Source organism: Cebus imitator, unplaced genomic scaffold (assembly GCF_001604975.1).
Source record: "Cebus imitator isolate Cc_AM_T3 unplaced genomic scaffold, Cebus_imitator-1.0 Scaffold261, whole genome shotgun sequence".
Taxonomy (NCBI): domain Eukaryota; kingdom Metazoa; phylum Chordata; class Mammalia; order Primates; family Cebidae; genus Cebus; species Cebus imitator.
In genome coordinates this window covers 1065683-1086546 of record NW_016107576.1, presented here as the reverse complement: position 1 = coordinate 1086546, position 20864 = coordinate 1065683, and the positions used below count along the sequence as shown (strand labels likewise).

Genomic DNA, 20864 nt, shown 5'->3' with positions numbered 1-20864 from the left:
GCCTCCCAAAGTGCTGGGATTACAGGCTTGAGCCACCGCACCCGACCTCATTTTGTTTATTGTTTCTTTTGCTGTGCAGAAGTTTTTTAGTTTGATGTAGTTTCCCTCGTTTATTTTTGGTTTCATTGCCTGTACTTTTGGCATCATATCCAAAAATATGATATTTTTTTGGCATCATATCCAAAAATGTGACATGATATTAGCCCAGACTAATATCAAGTAGTTTTTCCCTGTGTTTCTTTTTTAGTTGTGAAATCTAAATCTCACACGTTCTGTTGAACAAGTATTCTCCCCTTCCATCCCACACTGTAGTCTAACCAGACATTTATTTACAGGCACTCACCACTTGTTAGTTTTATAGTTTCAGGCCTTACATTTCTAAATTTTTATTCCCTTTTGAGTTGTCTCATGGACTTTTTTAACACTTATTTTTTCAACTCAAGATCCAGACTTGGTCCACATATTGCATTTGATTGATATGTCTCTTTTGTCCCTTTTATTGTATAGGTTTCCTTTCCTCTTTTAATTTTTTTCTTGCATTTTATTTATTGAAATTCTAGGTTATCTGTCCTGCAAATTTTCTACATTCTGAATTTTGTTGATCATCATATTCATTTAGCATTGTCCTCTGGCCACTGTTAATTCCTGTAATTGCTGCTAATCTTTAGTCTCATTGTTTCTGTCTGTCTTCTTCATCCTTTCAGCTGTACATATGCCTACAATATAATAGAGGCTGCCTAAAAACAAGACTAGTTGTACAACACAGGTTTGGTAGTAGGAGGAAGTCTGCTTTATTTTTAATGATTCTAGAGCTTTCACCTGTGAAATCTAAATCTCACACGTTCTGTTGAACAAGTATTCTCCCCTTCCATCCAACACTGTAGTCTAACCAGACATTTATTTACAGGGACTCACCACTTGTCTCAAAAACCTTTATTTAAACAAAGATAAACATTGACATACATAAAGCATTAATTTGCCTTGGTTTTTGTGTTCTACTCCTGTGTTTCTAATTTCTTTTTGTTTACCAGACAATGCCTGGTACCCTGGGATCCATGATATGCTGATCCGTTCTTCATTCACTGTGGGATTGAGGTCATCCCTCAGGGAATAGACTTTCATCTGATGAGACGTATTGAATGGCTGACTTAGTTCCATTCAGGCCTCCATGGAGAAGACAGACCAATGGATCCTCCCCTGGGAGAAACAAGGTGGGCCTAATCGTAGACAGCATTTGATATACTCACAGCTGTGAACTCGTGAAAACAAATGGATGGAGGAGGGAGAGTGTCATGTTGTATTCAGAGTAAGTAGTTGCAGTTTACGAATCAGATCAGCCATCCACAGGCTGGCACTATTGTAGCTCAGTGTGTGGACACTGAAAGGTAATATTACTGTTTCACCTATTTGGCCTTTCGGGTGACAGTAGCACTGGCTTATATCCATTTATTTGGCCTGAAAACTCTGCCGTTTCTAATGCTCTCTAAGACCTCTCCAAATGCTATTGTGTAAGACATAGATATGCTAGTTAGCTAAATACATCCTTAAACTGACTTTGCTATAAATAATTCCCAGTTGCATATAGCTTCAAATCTAGTCTATCTTTTTGAAGAGTACAGTTATTTTTATTGCCTCTGAGTTCCATTATAATAAATGAATTTGCAAGCAGAAAAAAAAAAAAGCTTGGAGAAATGAAAACCAGAATCATATTACTAGAGAAAATATATTTTGCATTTGGATGTCAACTTTTGAAGAGAAATAATGATGTACTCAGAAGTAGAAACTGGTGAACACAGCTGGAACCATTATCTAGACAGGAGCATCAGAAAGCTGTCACTCAGGAAAAAATCCTGTGAAAAGAGGAGATTTGCTACACAACTGGAAAAAAGAAGCATGCCTCCATGCCTTTAAAGATTTGGGGGAATAGAAAGTAGGCTACTGGGAGGAGAGACATAATAATAATTAACTTTATAGCCTTGGCAGTTTATAAAATGCTCTATCTTATATTTTCTCATTTTAATTTTATGACAACCTGGGGAGTGTGCTATCGTCCCCATTTTTAAGAGAAATTAATGAGGTAAAGGGTGATTAAATGACTTGCTCTAAATCACATATCCAATAACTAATAGGATTTAAAACTAGGTCTTTGGGTGCCATCTGTACATCCCTCCCTACCACAAGTCCTTTGCTTAACAGCTGCATGGTATCAGCCTCCCTGAGTCCCTTTCCGCTGAGCTCTGAATTTCCTTTCCTGGTTACTGTAAGGACAGAAAGTGGCCCTTTCTCCTTGCTTCTCTGTAATGCTGTGTTTGATAGGTATCTGCTAACTACGAGGTATCCTTGGGCAAATTGCTTTTCCTCACTGGATTTCATTTTCTTAATTCTAAAGATTTCTTCTCCTTCTTAATGCTCAAATTCTTTATAAAACTTAACTTTTAAAGCATAATAAAAATAATAGCTATTATTTCTTAAGCACTATTTGGAATTAAGTACTACACTGAATCTTTTACATGTATTGTTGCTAACTCAGTACTGCCCCACAATATTAACTTAATTTTATGTTAAGACTTCTCAGCCACGGAGAAGCCAAGCAGCTCTCCCAAAGGGTAGGCCCCCATCATCTACCCCTTGAACCACAGAAAGAGCCTCCTAATTGGTCTCCTTGCTCTCTCATTGACATCACTGCTTCCATTATCCACACAACATTCAGAGTGATTGTGTTAAAAATCTATATGAGATCAAGTCCCTGCCCTGTTGGCTTCCCCTCTTACTTAGCTGACTAAAGTTCAAAGATCCCACAACTTTTCTCCTTCATACTCTGTGGTAGTTAGCATAATAGCCTCCCCCAAAATGTCCGCGTTCTAATCCCTGGAACCTGTTACCTTTCATGGCAAAAGGGACAGATTTGTTTAAATTAAGGGACTTGAGGTAGGGAGACTATCCTGGATTATCTGGGTGGGCCTGATGTGGCCACAGGGGTCCTCCGGAGGAAAAGAAGAAAACAAAGATGGGGCTGTCACAGAAATCTGAAGCTGCAACACTGCTGGTTTTGATGATGGAGGAATGGGCCAAAGCCAAGGAATGCAGGTGGCTTGTAGATGCTAGAAAAGGCAAGAAAGGGGATTATCCCTAGAGGCTCTGGGGGGAGCATGGCTCTGCTGACACCTTGAATTCAGCCCAGTGAAACCCATTTTGGACTTCTGATTTCCAGAACTGTAAGATAACAAATGTATGTTATCTTTTTTTTTTTTTTTTTTTTTTTTTTTTTTTTGAAGTCTTGCCCTGTTTGCCCGGGCTAGAGTGCAGTGGCGTGATCTCGGCTCACTGCAACCTCCATCTCCCTGGTTCAAGCAATTCTCTGACTCAGCTTCCCAAGTAGCTGAGATTACAGGCACCTGCCACCATGCTCAGCTAATTTTTGTATTTTTAGTAGAGACGGGGTTTCACCATGTTGGCCAGGCTGGTCTTGAACTCCTGACCCCAGGTGATCCACCTGCCTCGGCCTCTCAAAGTGCTGGGATTACAGGCATGAGCCACTGCACCCAGCTGAAATGTGTGTTATCTTAAGCTACTAAATTACTGTTGATTTGAGCAGCAGTGAGAAATCATTACATACTCCCTCACTGATCTTCTCCCATGCTGGGAACACACTGAGTTTTTCCTGGCTTCTGGGCCTTTCCACTTGCTGTTCCCTCTGCCTGGAGGGCTCTGCCCTGAAATTTTATAATGAGCACCCTACCTGAAGCATCCCGCATGGCCACCATTCTTTATCATACATCTTATTTTACTTCATACTATGATCACCATCTGAAGTTGCCTCGTTGGTTACTTTGTTTTATCCCTGTACCATTCAACAGAAAGTATAAGCTTCACCAGAAAAGAATTTCACTTGTCTTTTTTTGTTGCTATACCCATGATGCCTAGGGCACTGTCACACAGTATGCTTTGTCTCAATGGAGGTGAACAGTAAGCGATTTTAGAGGAAGACAGAAACAGAAGTAACAAAACGTATGCACAAACTCATGTCATTCTACTCCTAAACATTTATAAGATGGGCCTACTTATCCATCTCCCCTCACACTGTAGATGGTATCTTCCAGAACATTGCCAGATTTGGAAACGAGGGGGAAGAGACATACACTCAGAGAAATAATCTTACCATGCCTTTCTTCCCACTGTTGGCTTTGTCAGTCACCATGGAAGACTTCCAAGAGTGGAACAAAATGGATTTGTTTCAAAGGTCCTTGTCGACTGCAATACTCTGCGACCTTTACAATATACAGAACTTCTTTACCATATATACAGTAAATTCATTGTTTATATTCTACTTTTATAATGGGAAAATGTGAATGTCCATTTAGCTTCTTTCCAAAAGGACTGATACAAACAAGGAAATTCCAGTGATTCCTTACAAATGGAGGTCTCTTTTTCTTTCTTGTATGAGTATTAGCAGCAATATTAATACCACACATTTACATAGGGTAACATGGTTCTCTTGAAACATGTATTTTGGGATTTGGAAAACATGGAAGTTAGTGATTAACAGACGTCAATGAAATCATCCTGGAGTATCTAAGAGTGTTAGAAAATGTCACTGGGGAGCCATGTTGGTTGACTCTTAAGGCCTAGGCAGAAACCTACAAAAGCATTCCCCAATCCCATCAACCCAGTGGTTCATCTAAGTGAGTGGGTGGGGAGAAAGGGGAACAGCCCTGGCCACCCAGGTTTATATCATGCTTGCTGCTAGCTTTCCCAGGGAAGGAGTACTATCTCTTTCTCAGTTCCTCCATCCATAATCCCACAACAGAAGCTCATCAGGTTGTGTGTCTGTCCCTTAACCATTTGCTGAAGCCAAAAAGATGAAGTTCTCTAATTGGTCAAGATTACCTTTCATGATGCCGACCCCAAATTTGGCATCAGAATTAATTACACTAATTGCTTCAAGAAAAGCTAGAAGGGCCAAATGAAGTGACTTATGCCTGTAGTCCTAACATTTTGGGAGGCGAAGGTGAGAGAATGGTTAGAGGTCAGGAGTTCAAGACCAGCCTTGGCAACATAGTTTAAGAAAAAATGGAGAAGAAGAGCTAGAGAAAGGTGCTTTCCTAAGGAAAAATAAAACTGGATTTGTTAGCAGTAGGAGGAATAGATGCTGGGCAGGCAAAAAGCAACATATGTCCTTTGCCTTCCCCATTTGCTAAAGGTAGAGTTTCAGGCACCAGGACTCTTGAATAAGAGAGATATTTTTGAAGTGTGCGGTTTTTTCCCTCCCCCAACAATCCTTAGATAACACTTCTTTACCACCAGCCTACTTCACTTGCATTAAAGAGCCATCTGGTCTGGGTTTGACTATTCTATACATGTTGCTTGTAGTTCTAGCTTAAATCTCTTGGCTTATAAAGTCAGTTAGCAGCATTTAAATATGCTGAATTCTGGAAATGTTGGGATTATAAATAGTTCATCATATTTTAGAAATGCAAACAGCAGTTCTGAAAACTTTAGCCTCTCAAAACCTTCAGCAGGGTTTATAAGGTTTCCTGTTTTATTTATTTTGTTTGTTTTGCTTTTTTTGCATAGTTTAAAAAAAGGCATTTTATTATCAACAATTAGTCTTACACTAAAAACTTCAAATACTTAGTTTTGCTTCCTAAGGCCGTGCTTGTTTGAATAATTCTGAACCCATTTGTGTGTTTGATTTTCTATACTAGGTTTGTAGGAAAGTGTGAAGGTGAATTTAAAGGTTTATTTCTTATAAAAATGAAAAGCAAAGAGCATTAATCATATTGTTCTGATTTAGGTATGTGTCTCATGTGTTGCCAATTTGGAATATAAAACTTAGACTCCTTTTATCATTTCCTAAGTTTTATTTTATAGAGCTATTGCTTAATATTATTTTAGGAACTTTAAGATGATTGGAAAGGGTGTTTTAATTTATTTCACCAACTCCACTTTGGTTATGGAATACATTGTAATCTAAATATACTACAATCATGTCTTCTGGGATTCGTCTGGCACCCACTTTTCCAGGTTCCTATTCCACATTAGGAACTTTAGTAGGTACATCTGTTGTTTTCATTTGTCCTGCATCTTTTTTACTTTGGAAACAGCAGTAATCCCTCAACTGCTCTTCGTTTATTCCATGTGGTTCTGGTGGGACCGTCAAGCATGTTAACACTGCCTCTGGCAGAGGATTTTAGTAGGTGATTCAAGCTAGGCTAGTCTTGATCACATCCCTCCAGACACAATAATTGATTCAAGGAGTGGCACATCCCCCACACTGAAACAATCAGTGTCTTCCCAGAATTTTCTGGAGTAGATATCATTCTCATCTCTCATTATTAAGTTGTAACCCAAGAGCCACACTTCCATCCACATTTCCTCCCTGTGGAAAAATCTTGTCTGCAGGAGGGCAGAATGAGCCAAAGTTACCAAAGGGGGAACAAGTGAGAGATGGAGACAGAGAATTCAGGCAAAGAATTTTTGCAGGACTCCTGTTTATATAAATAATTGGACCCAAACATGTATTACAAAGTTCTTGAGCCCATGTAAGATGTAGAAGTTTATTGCTGAAGATCTAGAATACTGGGTAGAGAAGAGATACTTTTGTATTTGTTTATGGTTCAATCTGTTTACATGAAGAGTCTTTGTAGTGTCCAGAGACCATCTTTTCTGCTCATGCTCAGGAATCATGGCTTCATATTCATTATTGCTGAATGCACTCTTCCTCACTAATAGTACATCTTCTACCATGATGACATGGTAACAGTGCTCTCATTGTCACATTGAAACATGACATTGACTCACACTGTCATGGCTCTTTAGAATCTCATTCATATTGGAAGAGTATAGATCTTCTGGCCCCTGTGAGTTCCCTAGTACAATTTACTTAGTGCTAATTGCATTATTGCTCATTATGCTGCATCATCCATGGTGCCACACATGAATAGTGGCTTCCAATGACTCTCTCAGAGGTGGTTACTGTGCCTCATTCATGATGGCCACAAACACAAGTCTTATCCAGTGTATGCAGGGAAATATGAATGATCATTTGTTTTTCTTTTCATGTTAAACTTACCATTTGTAACTTTAAAGCATAAACATAGCAGCACATATTTCAACTACATCTTCTTTTGAGTTCTTTTGGCCATAATCCCTCCATTTGTAGAATGTGACCTCTTTCTATGTTGACCACACCCATGTCCTACATATACTTCCCACAACAGGGGATAGGGAATGGACACGCGGAGCAGTAGATAAGTGTGATTTCATTTGCACAAGAAATGTATGTCCTTTGTCTAGCACAGCTTAAGACTTAGAAGAGCACAGCCCTTATCAACTTAGGGCAAGTGTGGACATTGATCCAAATGATCCAATGGCTTTGCATGGTAATGATCTTGAAAGCACTCAGAGGAGAGGCACAGCCAACCTGAAGGATTGCCTGACCCAAAGTATGGAGTCAGCAGAGAGGGTGGAATGACTGCCCTGGGTACCAGTGGTTGGGGCACAAGATAAAGGGTGTCTGCCATCACCAAGCCACTCTCAAGTACTATAATCTGAAAGCAGCACTGTGGCTGAAACTTGGATGGGTAATAGGTGACTCAAAGGCCCACATGTGCAGCTCAAGTTAAGGGTTAACTTGAGTTGTTAGTAGCCCAAAGACCTGAACTCATCTTGTCTGAAGTGACTGAGCATCATCCAAAATCAAGGTGTCAGCATCATTCTGGCTGCCCAATCTCACACAATCCCACAAAAGAATTAACACTCTAGCCAATGGGAATAATTCTCATCAGGCTGCTTCCTGAACTGGGGCCCAGCCTCAGAACCTGAGGATGACCCTAGAAGTATGAGTCATGGAGCTTCTTGGGGCATCTGTTTGTCTCCACATGCAGGATAGCAGGTTTGAGACCACCCCAAAAGCACAAAACAGGGAAAGGGGCCCAGTTGAGTCCTGATCCAGTTTCAGGTAACTCTACTTGCCCTGGTCAATCCCAGTCACAGAGAAGACTTAAAACATTTTGATGAAGATGCTTCCAGCAGCTGGGATTCATGTGGTATCTGGTTGTAGCCCAGGGTACTCTGCCCCATTGGCACTGCTAGTTCAAAGGAAGACTTGAAAATGTCAAAGGATGTCCAAATGACAGGGTTCCCCAAGACTCAGGGCCCAGCACAGGGGTCTCACTTGCCAGAGTGTAAAAGCAGTCCCCTGCAGAGGGTCCCAGTGACACTGTTTAAAATCCTAGATCCAATCATGCCTAAGGCCAGATCCATCCCTAGTATTCCCAGTTTTGAAAGCCATTTTCAATTTTTTGCTTAAATTGATTTAAGTTGAATTCCTGACACCTACAACAGAAGGAGTTCTGACGAATGCAAGTAGAGCTGTTGCTACAAGCATTTATTCATGCTCCTCTCATTGCTCTGAGTTCTTTTTTCCTCTTCCTTCAGTATCCAAGCCTTGTTTACCTTCAAGTCTTAGCTTGAAGGATAGGTACTTCGGATACCATCAGGGCTGAAAGCATCACAGTGAAAAATAAACTGCAATAGAAAGATTTATGTTATAAAAATAAATTGTATATAAGGGTTAAGTTTATTTGCCAAGTTAAAGGATATAACCTACAACCTTTAAAATGATTCAAGATGAGGAATTTCATAACATGTATTTAATTAAGCCACCATTTATTAATTTCTTTACTGTATATTCTTTATTCAGTAAAAGCCTAGGAATTTTAACTACTCAGAGGATACCAGATATTCCATGTAGACCACTGCTATAAGGACTTGTGAAACTAATTATTTACAACAGCTATTCTAAACCCTTATCACGTCTTCAAACTTTCTATCCCAGCTTACCCTCACCTATCTCCCATACCACCATAAAAATAACCCCTGAGCTTATGCCTAAAAAGAATTTAGGCTACCATTCTTAGAAAAGAATTACGGTCAGGCCCCACTCAGGATAATCTCCTTTTAGTCAACTCACATTCAACTGATGTGGGACCTTAATTATATCTGCAAAGTGCCTCCCCTGTTGCTATATTTTATTGGCCAGAAGCAAGACACAAGTTCCACTTACACTCAAGGGGAGTGTATTGTACAAGGGATGATTCACTGAGGCTCACCTTAGAGTGTGTCTACTGTATACTCCAAATTTAGTGGTTGAAGAAGAAGAATGAGCAAAAGAAACAGAAGAATGGCCAATGAGAAAAGAGGGAAACAGGAGATTGCTGGGGTATGTAAATCAGGTGAAAAAATTGTTTTAACTGTGTCATACACTGAATAAGATGAGAAGATGAGGACCAATGGCTGAACATTGGATTTGGTAACATGCATGTGACAAAAGAGGTTTCCATGGTGGAATGTAAGCCTGATTAGTAAAGAAGTGGAGTCACTGAGCATTGACAATTATTTAAGGAGTTTTTTTTAATAAAGAGAAGCAGGAAAGTGATGTGATAGTTGGAGGAGCTATGGAGATAAGGTAGAATTTTTTAAAATGATATTTGTTTACTAGTGGGAATGATTCAATTGTGAGAGAAAAATTTGAACATATAGGAAAGCAATGGGAGTGAGATAAAGAGTGAGATGAAGAGGTGGCATCATGTGCACAAGTGAAGTTGATGGTTTTAGGAAGAAAGGTGAGCAGCTCATCTATTACAACAGAAGGAAAAGCAGAGTATGTGTACGGGAAGAAAGAAAATAAGGGGGTAGATGTGGTGCTAAGAGCCTCTTCTGTTGCTTATATATTTCTGAGAGAAATAGGATTCATGATTGATGGGGAGGAGGGTGATGGAGTTTGGAGGAGGAGTGAAGTAGTCTGGGAGTGTCAAATAATTAATTGACTAGGAAAATGCAGAAGGATCACCAAGCAGCACTGAGGGCCAACTTAATGTTTGAGGTCAGAGTAACCATGTTTCTCCTGAGACACATTTAGATTCTCAGGAGAATGTGCACAAAAGGTAGAGATGGAACTATTACTAGAGTTGGGACTTTTTTTCAGAATAATATAATGGGATATTACAGGGCCAAGAAAGGTAAGGGTAAGGGTATATTTAAAGGAGTGAATGTATAAACGACCATGGAATCTAAGCTAGGCAAGGAGGGAATGGGGCTTGAAAGATGGAGATAAACAATGGAAAGCATTTTTGTATCAGTTGGATTCCAATGAATTTAATTCCTGTTCTCTTCTTACCTAGGAATTGCCTAAGAATCAAGTGCCAAGAATAATCAGAATTAATTGCTCTCTTCCTTTAAGCAGCCACCGGGACACCTGGTCTTGTCTTAAATATTTACTCAGTGACCTTAAGATGTCTAAGCCTCACAGGTCAAATTTCATCACTCAAACCCCTCCCCTCTCAGGGTCAGGGATCACATAAACAAGGTACCTAATGGACTAAAATAATTTTTTGAGCTGGGGTACAAGCGTGAGCTGAAATTATACAAATGAGATGCCTGAAACTAAAATATGTGAGGGAATGCAACTGTTGTAAATGACAAGGTCTGCAGCTAACCATGGAGGATGGTGGCTGAAGGGGAATGGTTGAAGAGCAGGTGCACTGGAATAAAGAGATACAGGAATGGAGAAGCTATGGGATTAGATGGGCCATCTGTATAGATACTGAAATCACCAGCAATAATGACAAAAGAATGCAAGACAGAAAGACAGCGAACCTGGTGTTGACATTTCCAAGAAATGTGTGGTAGTGACCAGGGGGATGGGGGCAGCCCACAGCCAGGAGGCCTGTAGGGAGGAACAGGTTGATGGCATCAGCCTCAAAGGACCTGAGGGGGGAGGACGAGGAAGGGACAGCAGTTTGGAAATGACAGTGAGGAGTAGGGAGGGCATCTGCATCACCTCTGACCCAGTGGAAAGTGACAGGTGAGAGAAAACTGGCCACCACTGCAGGGAATTCCGAGTGTTCAAGGGAAAGTTTTCTTTGTGAAGGGACGGTTTGGAGAGGAATGTAGTTGGAGGGGTTTTTCTGATGACAGAAGGGGATAGGGATTTGAGTGATGAAATTCGACCTGTGAGGCTTAGACATCTTAAGGTCACTGAAATAAATGTTTAAGACAGACTGGGTGCCCTGGTGGCTGCTTAAAGGGAGAGGGCAATGAATTCTGATTATACTTGGCGCGTGATTCTTAGGCAATTCTTGGGTAAGGAGAGAACAGAATTAAATTCACTGGAATCCAATTGATCCAAAAATGCTGTTCATCCTTCTTCCTTAACAACTGGAGTTAGCCCCCTTCCAATCCACACTGATTCTGTCTTGATTTAAGTCATTATTAGTTCTTCCTTGGACTATTACAATTGCCTGCTAACTAGTCTGTCTCACTGATCTCACCTCTCTCCAATCCATCCTCCGCCTTTCTGCCAGAGCGTTCTTTGTAAATCATTAATTTCATTAAGTAGCTCCTCTGCTCTAAATCCACTGATGGCTTTCATAATGCTTCAAGATAAGATCCAAATTTCTTAGCATGGGAAGGCCCCTCTGGAGAGGACTCTCTTACTGCCTTCAGCCTCATGGGTCCAGCTCCCCCACAGTCTCATGCTGTTCTCTTTGTCTGCAATGCTCAGCTTCTTCCTTTTCATTTGAGTATCTTGTATACATTCTTTTAAGAAATAATTCAAGTCTCTGAAAGAATATACAGGAAACAGACACTCCTGGTTGTTCCTGAGAAGGGAAACTGGGCAGCTTGGTGAGGGGTAGAAGAGAAACTTCTCACAGTATGTCCTTTTGTACATTTTGAATTTTATATTCTATGAATGTATTACTTCAATTTTTAAGCAATAGAATTGAAAAAATTTAAGCATTAAATAGACCCCCAAAAAGATAGAGTCAAGCGTTTCCTCCCCTGTAAGTCTTCTCTACCTTGACACTCATCTCCACTGAGCTACCGCTGTGCCCTCCACACGCCCTCATGGCAGCGCTTATCACTTTATATCGTTAAGTATCTGCAAATAAGCAAGCAGTCCCACCATCCTCACAGCCCAGGGGCTCCTTGAGGGAAGAGACTTTGTCTCACTCAATTTGGAACCTCCAGCCCCTTGCACGGTGCCAGTACAGAGGAGGGGCTCATAGAGATTTGCTGAATTCATGAACAAACAGTTTCTGTGCAGAAGGGAAGCAAGTGAAATGTAAGTATTCACGTTAATTTCACAGATGAAGAAAATGAAGCCCAGAAAAGTTATTTATTAATGATTTCACAACTAGTTTTAGCAGCATTAAATGAGAACCCGAATTTTCTGGAGTCCAATTTTGGTACTAGGGTAAGTTATAAGATGATCACTCTGAGACAGCAGACATGATGCCTATTATATCTACTTATTCTGTCCCAGGGCTCTGGATTATCAGGAAATTTCCAGTTCCAGTAAACTGCCAGTTTAATCTCCAAGGAACAATTTCACGTATCAGGTCTTGGGTTCTAAATTGGAGTTAGGAAACCATATATCCCAAATAGCTTATAGGCCATGTTTATACTGATAGAGAATTCACAGGGAAATCTTGTGGCACTTTTCTTTAAATTGAAGTCTGTATTTGTGTTATCACGTTCCTGAAACACACAATGTGGTAGACAGCTATACACCAGTGACTCTAGAGATAAAAGTATAGCACAGGAAAAAGTGATTTCCACAACTCAAAGCCCAGTTCTCATTTGTAAGCATTTGCTGAATTCCTTGGACATTCGAAGCAGTAACCAATGTATGTTTTTCTATGTAAAATGTTTCTGTTAATAATTATCTGGACTCGATTTTAAGCTTCCTGGGGAGATATTCTGTGGTCTTCAAAATAAGTGGTCTTCAGACATTTTTGCCCACATGCTGCTCTGAAAAACCTTGGAAAACCTTGTCTCCCTTTCACATTTTTTGTTGCCACCTACAGTGTAATTTTTCATCACAAGTTTGCAAAGGATGTTATTTCCAGCATATTGCAATTCATCATATTTTAAAATAAAGCTGTTAGTTCACTCTTTTAAATTTATCCTGAAGAATCTAAATCCCACGGTGATTTGTTACCCAACATTATTCATTTTAAATATACATGAACTAGCTCTTCTTTCACAGTCAGAAAATTTGCATTGTTCCCTTTTCTTCTTGAACTCATATTTTGACTGCATTTTCCCCACAGAATATCATGCTGCATATTTTCATGCTTGAAAAATTATTGATCAATATGTCACTCTTCACAACAGACATTATAACTACATATTTATATCATTTTACTTTCTTGGGACTCTAAAGATTGAGGTGTTAAAAATGTCTCTGGGTGGAGTTATACTTATAATTATTGGTAATATACAATTGATCAAACAGTAACTATATTACAAATTAATAAGTATATTTAAACAAAAAAATAAAAGTGTACGCATTGATTATATGTGAGGGACTTTTTCTTTTCCTAGTGGTGGATGAATATTATTTATAGCTAGAAGGAAACAGAGCTCCTCCCCAATTGTATTCATATGTTTGACTCTGTCTTTATAGATATAAATGCTAAAGTACTTTGTTCACAGAAATTGGGTAGAGGTGAATTGGAGAAATTGGTTGTAGCAGTATTACTCAATTCTGTGAATTCCCTTCAATTATATGCCAAATATCATGCAATGATAAATCATTTACATTATTTCTAATGCTATGTCAGGTGGCAATTTTGCTCCCCAGTCATCATAGGCATTCTCTTTCTCAGTGCCAACACAGGCCTCTTCTTTGCCATATCTTGTACACCTGGGGACAATATACCATAGTAAGATGTGGGATCTGTGAGAAGAATAACTTTTTGCCAAGTGGGAAATGGCAGTTGTGAAAAGGGATGGAATGGAGAGCACACGCACATTCTGGGCAGATTAGTTTTAGGATAGCGTAGCGATGGATCAAGGACATGGAATTGATTCTCTTGAAACTATCCTGCTCTGCATCACTGGAAGTGAGTTTTCATGTATTTTAGGGGAGAGGTTAGGAGTTGGGGACTGTGGGGAAGTACAGGGTTATCCCAGTTTGAAGATGTCTATTTCTTAATCATCATCTTTTGAATACAAATGACAGAGAGCAAAAGACATTAAGCAGTCCTAAACAGATTGGTAATGACATGGTGGCTAAGAGGAGAGCTTTATAAATCCTAGCTCTGGAATTAACTAACTATATATATAAAATCTTGTGCAAATTATTTAACCTCTCCCTGTTAAATTCTTTACCTGGAAATCAAAGCAATAATGATACCTACCTCATAAGGTAGTTGCGAGGATAAAATGAGCTAATACATAAAGCACTTAGAACAGTGCTTGACAAGTAGTACTCATGCAATAAATCGTCACATTGGTACAAGGAAATGACTATATATGACATAAAAGTGAGGACAATAGCCCCCACATAAGTTTAAGTTTAATATGTACTTTGCTATTACCTAAGCTAACTGCTTTAATTTGTAAACTAAACAAAAAGGTATAAGGTGCCACCGTAAGTATGTGGCAGAGCCAATATTCTTACCCAGAGTTTCCACTCTTCAGTACTGTGTTATACTGCCTCTTGAAAAATAAATGAAACAAAAATAAATGATATAAGAGGCATATGAGTTGTAAAATTATTCTTTCTAGATCAAAGTAGCATATGTTAAGCAAAATTTATAGTATGCTTATTTTCAAAGTAGCAAGCAGTGTTCACTGTGTTCTTTCCTTACCTTTTATAACCACAGAAATTTCCATTATTTCATTTTGGATACTTCCCCCAATGCCCCCCCACCACACACACACACTTATTACTAAATATATCATCCAACTTTTGGTGCTTAGAGGTTGAGGGGTTTTGCTTTGCTGCTTTTACTGGGGCTTTAAAGCAGATCATGTTCAACAGTTTTATTAAATGAAAATTAGAGGTCCTTTTCCCAATATTATTTTATTTTTCCAGTATTTCTAGCTGTCCCCCTCCTCACCTCATTCTAAATCTGGGTTTTATGTTTGATAGCATATACAATAAGTTGAAAAACACAACAAAGAGCTTAAAAACTTGCATCTGAATAACATTGACTTCAGGAACAGCTGCTAAGATAAAATAAATCCAAGAGAGCCCAGCAAGCAGGACGTGATTTCGTTTCTTAAAGGGACAGGCAGACTCATATATGATCTCAGTTTTAAGCTATTATTTAAAACATATTGTATTTTAATTGCTATCAAAGTTTTCCAAATCTAAAATTTTATGTGGGTGTTTTTCTCAGTACATAGAAGATTCTATTCCACTATACTTCAATTTGAGCAATTATTTGATGACATTATTGAGAAAGGTTTACAAAGTAAAAAGTGAATCCATCAGGAATCAAACCTCCAGATTTCTTCTTCACTGAGAATGCAAAAAAAAAAAAAAAAGAAATTTTGCCTAGTGAAATATAAATAATGAAAGCAAATGCAAATTTATAAATAAGATAAAAATTAAATTGTCAATTACACAATAAAAATATATGGGCTGGGCGTGGTGGCTCATGCCTGCAATCCCAGCACTTTGGGAGGCTGAGGCAAGTGGATCGCTTGAGGTCAGGAGTTCGAGACCAGCCTGACCAACATGGAGAAACCACATCTCTATGAAAAATACAAAATTAGCTGGGCATGGTGGCACATGCCTGTAATCTCAGCTACTTGGGAGACAGAGGAAGGAGAATCCCTTGAACTGGGAGGTGGAGGCTGCAGTGAGCTGAGATCATGCCATTGAACTCCAACCTGGGCAACAAGAGTAAAACTCCATCTCAGAAAAAAAAAAGATACTGTTTGCAACATCTTAGCCTTCTGTAGTGTGAGTCACATTACAGAAAACTCTCTATTAAAATTATTGCACAAAAGTCTGATTTTAAATGATAGGTAAAACTCTTTAAAGGAAATCCAGCATACTAAAATATGATCTTATAGAATAGATAAATGATAAAGAGATTATGTGTTCTACAAAGGTGTTATTCATCATGCAAAAAGACTTATAGTTTTCTTTTAAACATGTAGCTTTGCTAGTACATTTAGAATATGATTGATTTATAAGTACATTATTTACACATGACTTTTCCTGGAAAGTATCTTTTACATAACGCAAGTACTAGCAAGAAAACATAACGCTGTGGCCTGAAAAGTTCAGAAAAGAAAAAAATCATTTTGTAAAAAGTTGTATTTATCAATATATTTTAATTTGTCTGACCTAATTAAATTAGTAAAGAAAGAAAATATGATTCAGAAAAATCTGAATATAAAGCATGCTGATAATATAAAGCATAAAGAGTCCCACATTTTTCCTGTTTCTTATTTAATTTTTCCAGTCAGTGCTTCGTAATAACATCTATACTTCATTTCTCACCGACTTTTTTTGCTCACTTGGCTGTTTCTGTCTGTAATACTTAAGCATATTTGTGCCAATGAAATGAAATATCACAGCCTCAGGTCCCTTCATGAAAGTCCTTTTTTTCAGTGTAGTATCAGGGATGCTTTTGGCTGCAAGTAACAGACAACCTAGTAGTGTTTTAGAACACAAAGCATTTATTGTTTACTAAACAGAATGCCCAGAGGAAGGTGGTCCCAAGTTGGTTCGTGAGCTCAGTGCTATCAACATGGACTCAGGTGACTGAGCTGATTTCAGTCTAGGCAGTCTGACTTATGTGCACATGGCACACTCTACTTCTTCTCTGCAATACTTATACTGTCACTATTCTGTCCTTCTAGGAGACTGAGTACTTGTTTCAGGCAGAGATCTTTTCTTTCCTTATGTTCCTCAATACTTGACACACAGTAATCAATAAATATTCATTAAACTATTGAGATCAATTTTAAACAGGAGGAGGGAAACTAGAACTATGTGAAATAAAAAGGTACTTAGGTGCAGAACTAAATTAATTCTCCTTATCCAAATTAATGCTGAATCTTTGTGTTCTGTAGTTTTTTAAGAGATTTCAATACAACGGGAAGACATTTTGGGTCAATTATAGTCCCCCATTTTTTGGGGGCAAACTTTATTGGCTGAATAAGACCCTGGGTTTAAATTTGCAAGTTTAGAAGGGTAGACTGAGCTAAGTTGCTCTGCATGCGAAAGGCTTAGGGGCTGACTCTGGAGTCAGCAAGGTTAGCTCTGTGTGTGTGTGTGTGTGTGTGTGTGTGTAAATATACTGGAAAGGAAGAGGGAATTGAGCAAAAACAAAATAGCAAAAACAATTGAGAAGTGATATGTTTGCTGGCAATTTTTAAAAAGGTGAAATGTTATAGGCTGTGTGATGAGACCCTACAAGTTTTCAATAAATCTATGAACGTCATATGATACTTGGTTTTGTTGGATACTGATGAAGATGAGTTTGTGTCAAGAACTTGGGTGAACATGGTTGAAATATCAGAGTTTATATCAGAATTTAGGAGACTCCACCTAAATCCTTAAAATGATTACTTATCATGTGTACGTGCATGTGTGTGTGTGTCTCTGTGTGTGTGTGTGTGTGTGTGTGTGTGTGTGTCTGTGTGTATACCCATGTTTTGAATATGTACACACTGCATTTACTAAAGGTGATATATTTCTGTCTTGGAAATACAGTTTGAAAACTACTCTGGTTAGTACCTGACCACCTTTCTATCATAATACCTTATCAACTGTTTAATTTATGCATAATCAAGTTTTACATGTCATATTTTAAAACTAATAAATCACTTTTGGGACACTTGGAGAGCTGGGAACCAATGTGTTAGCTCTTGATAAAATTCATCAGGTGTTCTTACTCAGAAAGACTCCTTTCAGAAGAAATCATAGGGCAAAACACTCAGCAGATCAGACAAAAATCTAAAGTACTAAGAATGGAACACCCAGAAGAATGGAACACCCAGGCGTTCGTCTGGTGATCTGTGTGTTTGTGTATAACAGGGTTGGATGGTAGTGGGGAGGAACAGTTTCCTTTTCTGGCGATTTTCACCTGGGTGGAAATGGGAGGAAGAGTGAACAGCAGTGTGGAAATGGGAGGAAGAGTGAACAGCAGTGGTCTGTTTTTCCTGCAAACTCAGCCAGCACTTTGTAAGTGGCAGATACTGTCATTTCAACTACTACTACTACTGGCCAAAATCCAAAGGGTTTAGATAGAAATGAATCATCTTTGGAAATGCAGCATGATGCAGAGATTCACTAAGACAGTCCGAGGAGTCAATCCCAGCTAAGTTTAAGGCCATGTTTTAGAAGTCAGAAAGCAGAGCTGGCAGTCTGGACTCTTAGCTTTTTTAAGTCACAGAACTATTGTGAAGCTTGCAGAGTCAGGATTGCCCCAAGGCCCTGGTTGAGATTTTTCTCTTCCATGGAGTACTTCCTGATAATTCTAGCCCACTGGAAAGCCTCTGAAGTCTCTTGGCCCTTGGACTCTTCCCCATACTGTTTTGCAGTAAATTACAAACAGCCTTAAGTTGATCTTGCTAATAAAATGAAGCCATGGATATGAAAGTGCCTAGCACAGTATTCAGCAAGACTTTGTTTATCCATTCTGTTGTTTCTGGAAAAGTAGTCCTGATCAGAATACAGAATTAATGAAAGTGGGGCTGTTAAGCAGAGGTGACTCAGTCCACGTTCTCATCTGTTACAGCATAAGGCCCTAACAGGAAATGTTCTCTACCACATCCAGAAATTGTTGTTTCTATTGAAGTAACACAGATGGTATGCATTACAGAAGAAAGCCTTTATAAGTTGGCCCATTATTATCCAAATCTGAATATGCATGTTAGTGGAAGTGCTGTGGCCTGAATGATGGCTGGGGTATTTGAAACATTTGTTCCTGAGGAACACATATGAGCAGAATAAAGGGTGGGTCATTAGCTTAATGCATATTAAAATCAGAGCCTATTTATTACAGCAAAATTAAAATATTTTAAGATCACAATACTATATACTTATAAAAATTCATATAACAAAAGTCAAAAAAATGCAAGGCAAATGTTCCTTTCCTCCTATCTGCTTTCCTCCCAATCTCACTATTATTATTATTATTGTTATTTTGATACAGGGCCTTGCTCTGTTTCTCAGGCTGGAAGGCAGTGCACAATCATAGCTCACTGTAGCCTCAAACTCCTGGGCTCAAGCAATCCTCCTGCCTCAGCCTCTCAAAGTGCTTGGATTACAGGCATGAGTTATCACGCCCAGTCTTTTTAAATTTACCTGTGTAGTTATCTTTACCTGCGTTCTTTATTTCTTTGTATGGGTTCAAGTTACTGCTTAGTGTCCTTTCATTTCAGCCTGATTGACACCCATTAGTAGCTCTTATAGAGCAGGTCTGTTACCAACAAATTCTGTTTTTGTTGATCTGGGGATGTGTTAATATTTCCCTTGTTCTTGAAGTATGGTTTTGCTAGAAGTTCTTGGTTAACTTTTTTTTTTTTTTTGAGTCGGAATTTCAATCTTGTCACCCAGTTTGGAGTGCAATGGTGCATTCTTGGCTCCCTGCAAACTCTGCCTCCCAAGTTCAAGCAATTCTCCTGCCTCAGCCTCCTGAGTAGCTGGCATTACAGGTGCTTGCCACCACGCCCAGCTAATTTTTGTATTTTTAGTAGGGATGAGGTTTCACCATTCTGCCCAGGCTGGTCTCAAACTCCCGACCTCAGGTGATCTGCCGGCTTTGGCCTCCCAAAATGCTGGGATTACAGGCGTGAGCCACTGCACCTGGCCTGTTTTTTTTTTTTTTTTTTTTCAGCATCTTGAATATGTTATTTCATAGGATCTGGCCTCCATGGTTTCTGATGAGGTATCAGCTTTTCATCTTTTTGGCCCTCAATCTCATCATTATCTCAGGGGCTGCAGAGACAAACATGAACAAGGACCCTGCTTTCAGAGGGCTGAAATTTTAGTTGAAGGAGAAAGATCACAGCAAGGAAACAAATAAAACATAAAACCAAACCTCAGAAGGTTTCTTTTTATATGGAGGTGGGATCTGAATCATAAAAAAGAATCAGTCTTGAATCTTTATGGAAAGAGCCTTCTAGGTAGACTGAATGGCAAGTACAAAGAGCCAAGGAATGAAAAGGGGGCCTCTAAGGCTGGCACTTTGTGGCCAAAGTGAGAGTTCTGAAAGGAGGATGGGGAACAGAAGCCAGATCATGCCAGGGAGGGCTAGGTGGGAAGTTGCTAAGTATGAGAGGCCACTGAAGGTTCTTAAATGGAAGAGGGGAATCAGAATTTGATTTTCACTTTTGAAAGATGCCTCTCATGTAATGGGGGCAAAAATGGAAGTCTTCAGACAGATTGGAAGAAATGTATTCACACATATATACAGGCATATAGAAATAAATATTTTTATTTTTAAACAACAAAAATGGTGATATATAGCACGTATTCTGCAACTAATTATTGGTGTACATTTTTAGAACTCCTCTTTGAAATTATGCTCAGAGTTAGTTTACTGTCTCTTAGAAAAATCAAACACATTTTGTTTTTTGACCTTTCCTTACTCACTCAAATGTAATAACTTAATAGGAAAATAAGTTGGGATTTTAACATTTTGCTCCATTATGTGTTCATTAGATTTGGCTCTTGAATAACATTTGGATTATCGCAGAAATCAGATTTATTCTTAAAAAATAATTATTTTCTTTCTTTTCTTTTTTTTTAATCTTGCAACTCCAGCTCAAAAGAAAGAATTATTTTTCAACAAATTCAGTAAATAGTGATGTGATACCTTTTGAATATGTATACATTGGAATACATATACAGCCTGCTACAGGGCTTACTTAGAAATGGAAAACATTTATTTGAATTTATAAATTTATTTAGTCACCAAATAATTATTGAGTACCAACCACAAAGCATCAGACACTGTTTCAGGCCCTGGGATACATTAACGAACTAAGTAAAGGAAATTTCTTTTCCTGATGAGTTTATATTCTAGTGGAGGGAGACAGAC

General features: G+C 38.8%; 1 protein-coding gene across 1 annotated transcript in view; it reads left to right on the top strand.

The window, feature by feature from the left end:
* Window positions 1-1119: 1119 nt before the first annotated feature.
* Window positions 1120-20864, top strand: part of LOC108283472 (SSX family member 2 interacting protein) — a 71904-nt gene continuing 52159 nt past the window's right edge. Inside the window, exon 1 of the mRNA XM_037728283.1 lies at window positions 1120-1211. The gene's annotated coding sequence lies outside the window, so the exon portion shown is untranslated. The remainder of the gene's footprint in view (window positions 1212-20864) is intronic.